Here is a 14,235-nt window from a genome sequence, read left to right as displayed (position 1 = left end):
CGTATGTTCTTCATTCATCTTTCCGATCGACAAATGCCTTGATTGCGGTTCTCTGTTCCTCTTTTTAAATGAATGCGCTGTCGATATCTTCTATAACAGACGCGATGGCGGAATCTACACATGATGTTTCACAAAGTTCGGGAGGAGCACGCTCAAATAATCAATCCATCAACTTGTCATCAAACAACTACCATGTCTACCCTATCAGTATGAGAGGAAGCATATATTTATTCACTCTGTCAACTCAACATTCCTTGACAGTTTTCAGCATCCCTCCACTCACTCTCGGCTTGTTCTTCCACAGCCAGGAATACGGGGGGAGTACTGGGTAGGGTTGCACCAGCCGTTCGTAAGTTCTTTCTTAAATTGGAACTTAAAGTCCACACTAGAGGCTTAGTAACTACTAGCTAGTTTGTAACTAACTCTGAACTTTATTCCGTTGCACCATTTGTTCGTAAGGCAGAACGTAGCTAGTAGGTCGTAAGCTCTCCGTAAAGTAATGCGTAGTCGCATAATATGACGTTTAGCCTCGATGATCCAATAGCAGCCTTCAAATACGTGAGCAGAAGTTGTGTTAAAATGTTGTGAATTTCAGTTTATCCTTCATTCTTTTGCCTCACGTTACTAACAGTAAAAATAAGTTTCCATTAAATACGATACTTGATCATGAATAGAATAAGTGTTTTTATATGTAGGCCTAAATAACATTCAGAAACTGTATTTGAAATGAAATGAATAAGGATCAATAAATAAATATTTATACAAAAAACATAAGAAATTACGTTTATTGATTATGACTGATATTTGACATGCACACCATGGACCGATGCACACAGCGGCATGCTGTTTAGGATGGGTTCGTGTTAAAGATAGCCGCTAACAAAGTAATCTTTTCACATAATGTTCTCTCTTAAAATGTAAGCGAGTGTAAATGTCAGCATAATCATATATGTCTAAAGAATTGAAGTCTGTCAGGTAAAAGAAGAGCTTATTGATGCAGTTCAGTCTGTCTAATATTTTATTCCAACCGTTACTCCTGATCGGAGGCTGCCGTAAATATTTAGTTTATACGTAGAGTTACGCTTCAACTAAGTTTAATGGTGCAACGCAAAAATATTTAGAAGTGCGTAATTGATTACGTTACTGTTGATCATCTGTCCATCATCGTATAAAGCCCGCCCTGACAATTTGATTGGTCCGAACAGCTCTGGTTCGAGCATAATTGCTCCACAACGGATCAAGTCCAGACCGAACTTCCCAACCTAAAAATGTTGTGGGCGGGGCTAAGTTCGGCTGGCATCCAGGCTAGTCAGAGACAGGATTTCGCATACAAATCTAGTCTAATCTATTCCTCATCAAAACAGTCCAACTGTTAGGCCGGCTACACACTGGCTGCGTGGCGTGAGCGTGGCGTTTCTGAAGCGTGTCAGATGCGTGGCGGCTGCGTCGCGTTTTCTGTGTCTTTGCACACCAGAAGCGTGTCTGACGCGGCGCTGCTGCTGCTAGGTGACATATTGGTGACATGGGGAGAGAGTTGTGGAGGGCCTATACTTCATGTTAAACATAAATATATAGCAGCAAAGACAACGTCGGCAGTGTTGACGGCAATATAGACTATAGAATATTTCGTTCTGTATTGACAGGTGCAGTATTTGAAAATCGATAATATTTTTTTAAATTGCATTTATATTTGCATTTATGTCAAACCCTAGACACTTTCAAACATCAAAATGACATTTATTAATATGTATTCGTGTCAAAATGTCATATAAACATCTTTTCCTATTCAATTTTGCCTGGAAACGCTTCCAAGACGCTTGCGTGTCGCGTGAAAAATAGGCGTCGGTTCTATTTCTAGCAGGCACGCGTTTTCCGCGCGGCTCGAGCCGCGCGTGTCACGCAGGCAGTGTGCAAGCTCTAACCTGTTAACATGGGAGCCGAAATAAAAACGGACACGCCACGCAGCTGAGACGCTTACGCCACGCAGCCAGTGTGTAGCCGGCCTTAGCACATCCATCCACACAGGTGTGTGTATCTGAGCGACTCGAGGCTCAGCGCTGCGTAACGCTGCTGATTAGCATGCTGACAAGTTAAAGCAGACTGAGTGTTACGACTCTACAGGGGGAGGGAGAGATGTTTGAGTCAATAAGTCTGAGCTGTCAGGTGATTTTTCAAGTGTGTGTTACGAGGGTCAAGGGAGCCGAACCACTCTGAATCGGCCAACGGCACCAATGTTGACTCTACAGAACCATTTGTGCCCAAGTGCCTGTGATCAGTCACACGTTCAGATATGAAAACAAACAAATTAACCCAGAAAACCCACATGCAATGAATTAGCCTGGCATGTGGCCCCAAATGAGCCGAGGGGCAATTTTATTCCCGTTTGAAGGCGTAATGGACACGGTTTGATCTCTCGAGTGTTTCCAGCATGAAGGACAGCAGTGTTCGGAGCGGCCGATGAAGATGGATATAATAACAGGTTTGTTTGGGCTCAAGCTCGAATAATGAGCTGACATCATGCCTGGATGCTTTTCTCACCATTTTAAAACAGTAGTGCTTGCTAAATAAAGAGCCAGGGTAATTTCAGGTGGTTAACCTTTGATTTCCACACTGGATAAAAGACGGAGATCTGATTTTTGGTGCGAACCAGCCAGTCTCCAGGTCTATTTGCTATGGGTTTTATTGCACTTTTCGCACCACATGCACCATTAGAGCTTTAGGCGATGGGAGCCTGGACTCCAGTCGATGGGCAATAAAATAAAACAAGTATGATGAACTCACCACATGGAGAGGGATTTAGAGAAGACTGTCCTCAGAACGAGAGGAGAGACCCTACTCATAAAACAATCCCCTACATGCTAGAGTGTTCACTATAAAAAAAAAGCACATATAATTGGGTGAAATAGTAGCCAAGCTCACAGTCAAAACATAAACACAGAGCTGAGCGTGTAATTGCTGAGAGAAGAATATATATGCTGTGTCTCATGTGCGTGTTTTTATGCATGTTTCTTTATGTTTTTCAGATGTTCTTGATTACGCTGGAGGTTTATTGTACATTAGAAATATATATTAAAGGGATAGAACATTTTTATTCTGTCATCACTTACTCATGCTCATGTCATTCCAAACCAATTAGACTTTTGATTCATCTTCAAAACACAAACTAAGAAATGTTAAATATCATTGTCCATCCATTGAAAGTCCAAATAACCAAAACTTAAGAGATCCAAAAAAGGAGTGAAAAATTAATCCATTTGAATTAAGCGGTTTAATTCAAGTGTTGTGAAGAGATAGGATCGTTTTATATGATGGAAAATGGAATGGTAAATGGACTGCATTTATATAGCGCTTTCAAAGACCCAATGGCCACCAAAGCGCTTTATTTTGCCTCACATTCACCTATTCACTCACTCATTCATACATCATGATGAACAGATTTAATTCAGGCTTATATTCACATATGAACACACATGAAACAGAAGCTCATGGGTGTGTCATGTTCGTATTTCACACGCTAAAACAAACTTAACACACACGTTTGAGCTTCCGTGTTTATTATTATATGTGATGTGCTCTATATATGTGTGCCGATCAATGTTTAGATGTAAATAAAAGCCTAAATTAACTCTGTTCATCAAATATAATCGCATTAAAATCCTGTTGTGTGGGAGGTAGTGTTATTAAAAGTACAGTTTTTTTAATGTGATGATACCAGCATTCCCCCTAGCATTTTGAGTATTCTTAAACACCTCTGATTGGCCATTGTGTTCACACGCTCAACATATATGTCTGTGATTGGCTACAATGATAAGCTCTTCAAAAACATTTTGTCTTCCCCGAGCGATTACACAGATACACTCGGGAGAGTTCGAAAGCAGGCGTCTATCAGCAGATCCCTTATGAATTATGAATAAGCTTGTGTGATCCAAAACAATGACAAAATTCACATTTAGGAGATATAAACATTCCAAATTTATAGTCTCTCGCTTCCGCTTAAATGAATCACAGATTTTTATGACATCACCGCGGACTTCAGCTTCTCATCACATCTTCTGTCCAATCAAATGCTCTCTAGAATCGAAAGCGTCCCGATCCCTGCTATAAATATCGCCTGGCAAAGCGGCAGTGGCTGGCTGTTGTACCTGTACATTCAGTAGTACACGTCTGCTCAGTATCAGCTGCTCGTGCTCATCACTTCTCTCAGCACAACATGTCCCAGTTCAGTGAACTGTCGGAGTTACTGGAGTAACTTATGGCGCTTTTCCACTGCATGGTATGGTACGGCTCAGTTCGGTACGGCACGCTTTGGCACTTTTCCACTGCATGGTACGGTACGGTACGGCTCGCTTCGGCACGCTTTAAATGGTACCTGGTCTGTTGAGGTTCCAAGCGTACCGTACCGATACTAAAATGTGACGTGAAAACACTGCAGATCACTGATTGGTCAGACAGAATCGTCACTACCAGCGTCATTGTATTCGCGACACGAGACACTAAACCCGCTAGATTTAAATAGTCAGTAGACAACAGCCAACGCTGTAGCACCTGTTTTTAAAGTACTTGCTTGAAAAAAGAAGATAGGCTCCATTGTTCCTGTGTTGTGCATTTGAAATGTGGCGCGTTTACGATGATGTCATGGCAGTAGAGGCGGCGCAACTATAACGATCAGTCCCACCCACTTTGAAGCGGTACTAACTGCAGTGGAAAAGCAACCTAGCTAAAGCGAACCGAACCGTGCCGTACCGAGTCGAGTCGTATCACGCAGTGGAAAAGCGAGCCGATCCGTTCCGTGCCGAGTCGAACCGTACCAAGCCGTACCATGCAGTGGAAAAGCGCCAATATACTCCGGGATATTGATTTATTTCAAGTCGAGGGACTGTCAGGCACGTCTGAAAGCGAGTAACTTTGAAAACTGTGGATCAGCGGCAGCGCTGACTCAAGACACAAACTGTTTTGAACGATTCAGTTCGATTTGGTGAACTGGTTCGACCGGTTCACTAAAAAGAACCGATTCAAAAGAACGATTCGTTCACGAACCGGACATCACTACCGTTGACACATCACGGAGCAATATGGGTTGGAGATGCGTGTTCGGTTGCTCAAACGCTCGAGTTTGTTGTCCAACTGTTCGTTGGTTAAGAATGAAATGGTTTGAATTTATTCACACCTCTACTACTGAATCCAACGTATCATCAGCGCTCGGATTCACTTCCATGGTGCTGTCAAATATGACTAGCAGTCTGTGAGTTAAACTAAACGCAATTCGCTATTTGAAAAGGGGGAGGAGCCATTCAATTTGTCCCGCCTTAGCTTCCTGTTTCAGTGGAAAAAATGGTCAAGGCATCATACAGAGCTCCACGTTCCAAGGCACTTCAGTGGGCCTTTACAGGGAAACTTGGCAACTCTAGCCATTTCTTCGCCGATTTTCACTTTTGTTGTCGCATGTTTTCTCAACGAGCTCCCCCTACAGTTTGTGGGGCGTATATTTCACAACACTGTTATAAAAAGACTCACTTGCGGCAACCCTCATTTGTTATTATCGGAGCTGGCCAACTTTATCGCGTGGAGCTATGTCTACCGAGGTGGGTAATACATCGATCACAGTATCATATGACGTGTGTGTTTATGTTGAATTGCCGTAAAGCAGTTCATGTTTCTCACTCGTTCTCGCTTGTCACGAGACTTCCTATTTCCAACTTACCGGGACGTTAGTCCCCATGTTGCAAGGTTGGTTTTCCACCTGGGAACGCTGGGGGGAGCGGGGAAAGTCACCATTTACACCAGAACAGGTTATTTAACCATCCAAATGATTTCTAAATGGTTTTATTAAGTTTAAATAGTTGCCAAGTTCCCCTTTAAGAATCTGTTCAACAACGCTCGAAATGCTAGAGGGAAATGCTGGTATCGTCACATTTTTTAAATTTCAGTACTGACTTGGTACTGAAGTCGGTACTTTTGACAACACTACCCTAAGGACAAACATTCACTCTGTAGACGTGGAACGAAACGATACCAAATCAGAAAGCATAATTTGACTTCGTCCAAACCTCCCCTCATTTGCATATTCATAGAACCACGTATACTGAATGAGGCAAGGGTGTAGAGTTACATTCAAGCTATTTTAAGGCATGATGAATATTTTTTTCAAGGATTTTGTTTAATTTTTTTATATGTCATTGTGGTGATCAATGATGAGTTTTAAGGGATAAAATAAGTGACTACAAGGGGTCTTTAAATCTATGATTTTTTTATCGTCATGTTTGTGGTCGCTCACATTTTGAAAATCTGATAAGATTTAAAAAATCTTTTAGTGTGGGCAAGCCTCACTGGCCTGAGCATTTTGAGAGTCTGAAGTTCAGCATGAAACGAGTGTGAGGAAGAGAGGAATGACACAGAAGAGAAGCTCATTATGAAGTGTGTACACACTGTTGTTTTACAAGCGTCTTTGATCAGAGGTCACAGGGAAAGGGTTGTCCTGTACAAATAAAGATCCTGTGGGGAGTCTCCTTTCAGGTCTGACATTCCTCTAGAGCGTCTTGATGACAGACGTCTTCCCCGTTCTGTGAAGCTTCAGGTAATAAAGAACGCCATTGCAAATGGGGTCACTCAGCACGTTATAAACTTGTGTAAATACTAACGAATATAAAATATGTTTTATACACTCCCTTTCCAAAGTTGGGGTCAGTACCAGACCTCTTCTGCTTACCAAGGCTGCATTTATCTGATCAAAAATACAGTAAAAATATCACTACAACTTAAAATAACTGTTGTCAATGTGAATTTATTTTATTCCTGGCCGGGACAGCACTGGTAGGGTGTTGTGGGGTTGATAAGGTGTTTTAAGTAGTTGCTATGAGTTGTGTTCATGAGTGAATTATGTTGTGACTACTATTTTAGTGTTGTGTAATGACGAAGAAGACGTGAAGAGTAAACAAGATGGCGAACTTCGCTACTCCTGTCTCGTGTGTTTCTTTGCTCACTATCTCCTGACAGATACCACACTATGATTGGTTGCCAGGTGGTCACATGTGAAAATAATCCCCACCAAGTCTTAATTAGCATTAGTGATAATGATCCTTTCTACTAACGATAAAAAATTACTACAATAAACAGACTGCATTGTAAGATGCAAGTAGTTTTATTTATTTATTTATTTTATGTTTTAATTCAGCACAATTAAAGATAATGTTAATTCAGTGAAGTAACAAAAAAAGAAAACTTTTTTTTTTTAAATAGAAAGATTTTAACTTCCCCCATCTGCCATTCTTTGACAGAAATTGTTTTACTGAAATACATTTCCATGCATGTTCCATGTTGGTTTCTTAACTAAAAAAACATATTAAAGCTACACTGCGTAATTTTTTTAGTTGATTCTTAGCAAAAAACATTTAGTTCTTTCAAAAATATATGTGCTCATTAATGTATATTTATTTCTTTCAAGCAATAAAGTATTCTCGTAAGTTTATAATCTGCCATTGAAAGTACATACGGGTGAGGGGTTCGAATGCCGGTCGCCATGTTGCCCCTCCATCTTGAAACTACATTAGCCAAAGAGGGACATACCTGTAAATTCAAGCTTCGCCTTTCGCGTTTTACACTCAGTGACTCAGAGACGAATGCGAGAGGGAGATTACTCGCGACTGCCGGCAGATTTGAAAGATTGCTGATGGAGGATCACGCCTATTCTCGAGGACATGTAGCAGAGTCGCCAAGGAAGCGAAAGAGAGAATTAAAACGTCAACGCGACAGGCAAATCAGCAAGACCAAAGTCAATACTGGAGTAACTTTTCCCAGATGGAAAGAGCTCATGAGGAGCAAAGATTTTAAAACGGACGCCGAAGTTGCCTGCTTTCTTCTCGACAGGTAATTCAGCCTATTTGTGTAAATTCGAAGTTTTATAGTTGCTTGTCTAACCATAGCATGGTGGTGCATAACGCCAGAACAACCTCTAGTATAACTTGCGTTACTTTTCCTCGCGTCAATGGTGAAAAGTATTGTTTACCTTGTAACATAAATCTGTGCTGAGACGGATCACAGGTGATAGTTTTAAAGGCGCAATTGGACGAAGTCGAACTGGAAGCCATGTTAATCTTGGAATAATACGGCCACCGTAAGAGTTAAAACGCCCTCGAAATTGAAAGGAACAGAAACTAATATTCACTGGGTAGTCATATACAATTTCACCGCTAGATGGGGGAAAATATCACACAGTGTAGCTTTAACAAATCAATATGAAAAATATTAAATGAAGACCATAAACAAAACAAAATTAGCAAAAAAAAGGTAAACAAAAAAGTTGAAGTACCACAATTACTAACTAAATTAAAAACTAAAACTGAAATAAATGAACAATAAGAATAATGATCCTTTTCACTAACCATAAAAAATTACTAAAATAAACAATCTACTGAAACACATTTCCATGATGATGCCAGTGTTGTTATCCTTATCTAAAACTATTAAAAAAAAATTTGTTACATTAAATAAACAAATTTAATTTTAATTTAATTAAAATATACATATTAAATGAAAAACTTAGTTTGAGTTGAAGTACTAAAATTACTAATGGAAATAAGACTAAAACTGATTTGAAAAGTTTTTTTTTTTTTTTTGACAACTAAAAACAAAATGACAGAATAACACATTAAACTGACCAAAAAACATATAATAGTATATAAATAATACTAAAATAACACTGGATGATACAGGCACACATGCTGGATAATTTACAGTAACGGGAGGGATGACGTGAGGAGATAAAACCAGTTCTCCATTTACCCCTGCGGTCCCAGAAGGACCACCAACACGAACCCCGTCCCATTAGGTGTGTGTGTGTGGCTGCGCTACACACCCCTGAAACAGACCCCTCAACAACTGGCCCACAAAAGCTAAAAGGAAAAAGAAAACAACGCTGCTTTACGACATTGTCCATTTCTCAGTGTGATTTCCTAAATGTTTTTAGATTTACTGTAAGTCTGAGCTCTTACCTCATCCCATTTTACAGCTGAGGATAAAAACAGCATCTGCTGCCAAATTATGATCCCATTCGCAGAACATCGAAGGAAAACTTGCACAATCCAACACTTCGAGTGTAGTCTAAGCTTCACATCATGACTTGTGCTACAAGTCCAGAGCCATTTCAACCTTATTTATTAGTAAAAAGGAACAAAAAACTGCCTGTTCCTTTGTAGTGTGATACAACATTGTGTTTAACATGACACCTAAATGGTCATTTTACTCTAAACATGTTCCTGGTCTTATTGTGAATGATTAATCAGTGCATGTTTGCCTTCATAAATATTCGTCTTTTTTAACTGATGTGACATGGTCTAATTAATCCACAATGGATCAAATGAAGTCTTTCAGAAATATTTCAGATTATGAATAGTAGTTCATTTAGTTAATTGTTGATCTAGGTCAGTTCAATAACCGTGCCAATGTTGCAAAGTTAATCAATTATGAAACAAGTTCATCTATAATCAGCTGTACATATTGAAAATATTGTCATTTTACAGCTCAATTCAGTTAAATCAGTGTCACAGCATATTAATTGTCTTTTAACGCACAATACAAAAGAAAGATCAAACAAAAAAGCTGTTGAGCTTCAAAAATGACAAAAAAAAGCACCATAAAAGAGAGTCTAAATGTTCTACTTATTATTTTATTTTTGGAGCTCAAATCACTTTCACTGTATGTGGAAATAAGAAACTCATAACATATAAAACTATATCTGACTTTGGGCCCTACTTTAACGATCTGAAACGCAAGTATAAAACTTGCAAGTAACTTTGTGGGCAGATCTCGACGCAAATCTAAAATGTGTTGGTCTGAAGTCGCTTCATTACTCATAGGTGTGGTTTGGGCGTAACGTGAAATAAACCAATCAGAGCCTCATCTCACATTCCCTTTAAGAGCAGGCACGCTTGTTCCATGGCGGTTTGCTATTATAACGGCGGATTTGCCAGGCGCACGCCAGGAGCGGTTCACAGCCGAGGAGACCGACGTTCTCGTCAGGGCCGTAAAACACAGAGAAGTGACGTTGGGGATGGAGAAACCCATCCAAATTAGCTTCGGTTAAAAAGGCGTATAAAAGTTTGGGTAAATGTGTAAGCTAGATTTATGCCTATTTTTTCACATCTTCATGGACACCACAATGATTTCCCTCGTGTGGAATATTTTTCCTTGTAATAATGTATGGTTTCCAAAAATAAAAACTGCTGCGTCTGTGTAGATGAGAGAAGCAAAGTGTATGCGCGTTGTGCACACACTACATTATGGCCAAGCATGCGCCCTTAAAATAGCATCTGAACGCGCCACTGAAAGCGCGCAACTGGCTTTAGACGAGGTTTTTCCTGGTGTGTATCGGAATTGTTTTCTGAAACTGCAAAATAGCACCAGGGAACGTTTGCGCCGGAACACGCCGTCTCTTTTCGCTGAACCGCCCCCGGGAGCGCAAGTTCATTCCCTAATTTACAGACATGCGTTTGTCGAGTGAAAAGTCCGCTGTGTGCGGGTGCAAAATAGGAATGATACATGCGTTGGTGTACAAAGTCAATTGCGCTGGGTGCAAGATAGGGAAGAGTGAAACTCATGTCAATTTGGGTTTGAAATTACATTATGGGAGAGTAAATAATGACAGCATTTTCATATTTAAGTGAACTATTCCTTGAATAAAAGATGGGCGTTGCAATATCTTTTTTTCTGTTTAACCATTAAAGTCAGCATTAACGGAAGTTGCTCACATCTTTTCTTCTCTATTGTGACGTACTGTATATCCGAGTGAAACGGCTTCTGGAACAAGAACAAATGTTGATTTTGTCCAATGGGAAATGATTAAATGGTTGTGGTTTGCTATTGGTGGATCTCATGTGAGTGACAGGTTGCCCCGCCCTCATTAATCAGAGAAAAGAAGAAATGTTCGTTCAAGGCACATGAGTTTAATTCAATAATGATGCGCAGGGAAAAATCAATTATAATAAACACTGCAATATTCAATAAAAGAAGAGCTCAATACATTAACAAAATCCTGTCTGCGTTACACTAGACATCTAAAACATCTTGCTGAATCTTTCCCATCGGATTTCCCTAATAGACTTTCAAAGATTCCTGAAATTAATAGACATACAGTCCTTTTGTGTTATCCAAAACAGCATGAGGCAGATTTACTGTAGACATGCAGAGCGCTGCTGTTTTCTCCAACGGATTTACACTGAACAAAGCGAGAACATGCAGCAAAGCCGGTTCAAATTGCAAGTGCACTCCCAGGAGTCCAGCTCAGATGTGGAATTTCAGCATAAATCTTTTCATGCTGGAAAATACCATGTACTGTCTCCTTTATAGCAGACTCTTGTGTGGAGTTTTCCCTGAGCACCGGGCGGATTGCGAGGCTTAGGATGCTATTGTTAGAGTGATTGACACATGAAAGTGTGCAAGAGACCACACAGCGGGACAAATGAGTGAGTCAGCGGGAACAGAAAACTCCCATCAGCCTTTTCTTCAGGAATCTAGTCACGGACAGATCCAGACACGGTGTGACCGGCAATTCTAGTCAAATAAAAAAAGATTTTTTTTTTACCCTCTCTGAACAAAAAATGTGATCAGTGCATAATGCCAGGGTGTTGCTATGCAGTTTCGGAGTAGATACTGTATTTAAAAGTCTCCCCTCAAGCTGCGTCAGTGGGATTTAACCATGTGATGAGCAATCGTCACAATGTAATAGAGATACAGTAAGAATTCTGATACTCTGCTGAAGAGTCTCTTTAGAAAAAAAGATGTGTTTGTGCTGACAGGTGGAGGAGTGTGTGAATGTGTGTGTGGCACGCAGCTGTATAAGCCGTCTGCTTTTTTTTGTCCGCAGGGGTCGTTGAAACAGTTGGACACACTTGCAGAACGCCTGCTTCTGACCCGTAATTACTCCACAAACCCAGACCACCATCTAGCCGTCATTCAAATCCCTCTTCTTTGAATCAGCTCATTAATTCACTGCAAATAACTGTGAACTTGCCATTTATAGTGCATTTCCAAAGAGTTTTCAGTAATCATTTATATGAAGCCTGTATATAATAGAAGCGGTCTGTGGTTTTAACAAAGACGAGAAGTGTTTATAGGCACAATGTGAACTGGCAATGGGAAATGATAAAGAAATATATTATTAATTATTAATAATAATAATAATAATAATAATATTACTAGTAATTAATCATTAAAATTCTTTTAAAATTAAAGTAATTATTAAATGAATCATTATAATTTTAATAATTAAACAATTTATTATAACTGGTTACAGTTCACAATAACACACCATTTTCAAGTTGAATTATAAAGCATTATAAATACATAGAAATTGCTTTAAAATGCATTTTATAAAGTGGATAGTTTGGACACAAAATTATTTTTAATCTATTATGTTTTAAATGAATACTTTTAATTATATTAGAATTTGTATTATTGTTGTTGTTGTTGATAATAATAATATGTGTTGTAAAAGTGTTATTGTGAATTGTAACCTGAGTTATAATAAATTATATTTAACAATTAAACATTAATATTTCAAATAATTACTCACATAAGAATATAATGCATAGGAAAAATCTGAAACAATTTTTAAATGATCCCTTATCATGCATGAATGCATTAAAGCATGATATATACAAGCTTCATGCTTTCAGAAGTGATGCTGAAATGCCAAGTGACGATAGCAGCTGCTCGCATGAACACCTGAGTAAAGCAGGCATTCCTGCTGATCATTTCCCAGGAATCCCAAACAGGGAGGATCACTGTGCTGATGGAGACACAGCCGGTCACGAGGTCTGGCATTAAGACGCACATAATGGAAACCGCATCGCCAGCCGCCACGGGTGACGCTTTGAAACACAACACACTCCTCCTGAGAGGAGCTGTTCAAGTTCATTCAGCGCATCACCTCTCTTTCTGCACACACTTTAATTAGCCATCAATCATCTGGAAAAGACAGGAGGAAGTGAGATCATGCATGAACATGCATGTTTTTTTTATGGACTCTAGATTAGAAATGTACAAGATACAATCTTAATATGCATCCCAAAAGTAATGAGATAAAACATTCATGAATAAAACATATGGTGATTGTGCACTAACCAGGTGAACGTGACTAGCTCACATCAACAAGCAATGTCTGTCCACAATGAGCATGAAACTACAACTGAACACACTATTTGGCCAAATCAATCCACAAAAGTCTCATCTAGTTCATGTATGCAGTTTTTTATTACATTGCTTCAAAATTAATAACTATAAGAACACAAATAGCATCATTAATAGTAACTGTCTATTCAGACATGATGGTCAATACCACAGAGGTGACTTTAATTTAACACAGTTAAGTGTTCGCTATAAGCTCACTCACAAATCATTTGATCATGTTTAATAATGTTTCAAGTCATTTCAAGTTCATCTAGTTTTTAAATGTACCAAGTGATGAAATCTGAGAGGGTGAGTTGTAATCAGCCTCTCCATTTCCACCAGTTTGACCCACTCAGGTCTAATAACTGGAGGTAATCATGACATTAAAAGCATAATCAGCCAATCACAGTGAGATGGATGCACTAAATCTCTCTCACGTGACTTTTTCTGTCATATTTTAGGAGCTCAGAGAAAACACAATGAGCTCAACAGAGGCAAAACAGACTTCTGCTGGCTTTCAAACTTCATCCACTGATGTAAGTTCAGAAATCTAAGAGCTTTACACAGTATATGTTCTCATCTATGTTTCCATAAAGATCTTTACTTTATAGTGGAAAAGGTTTCTTGTTACAAAAAAAAAAAAAAAAAAAAAAAGGTTATTTTAATAACTGCACTCTTAAAAATAAAGCTTCCAAAAGGGTGTTTTCACTGTTTTGCCATAGAAGAACCATTTTCGGTTCCCCAAAGAACCTTCCCGTGATCAGTCCTTAAAAAACAAACATGTTTTTCAACTATAAAGAACCATTTGTGGAATGGAAAGATTGCATGGATGTTAAAAAATGATTTGTTGAATTTAATAAAAAGAATTATGGTAAGTGGTTGCACACAATAGATTTTAGCTATATTTAAACAAATGCATTACGCTGAACTAAAATTGATTAGGTTCAACTTAATGCATTTGTTTAAGAGTTTGTTTACTGAATGTTTATTTGGGGAAACAGAAATGTTTGAAAACCCCCTTTTGAAACCTTTTTTATGAGTGTATTTCATAATATTGGTTTTGTTTTATATTTG

At 38.9% G+C, this 14,235-nt stretch overlaps 1 protein-coding gene across 2 annotated transcripts in view; it reads right to left on the bottom strand.

Moving 5' to 3' along the window:
- LOC311293500 (ras-specific guanine nucleotide-releasing factor RalGPS1) overlaps positions 1-14,235 on the bottom strand; it is a 145,612-nt gene that overhangs the window by 43,631 nt on the left and 87,746 nt on the right. The window lies entirely within an intron of this gene.

This window comes from Rutilus rutilus (assembly GCF_951802725.1).
Source record: "Rutilus rutilus genome assembly, chromosome: 7".
In the NCBI taxonomy this organism is placed as follows: domain Eukaryota; kingdom Metazoa; phylum Chordata; class Actinopteri; order Cypriniformes; family Leuciscidae; genus Rutilus; species Rutilus rutilus.
Note: the sequence above shows the minus strand (reverse complement) of the source record. Positions and strands in the feature narration are given on the sequence as shown.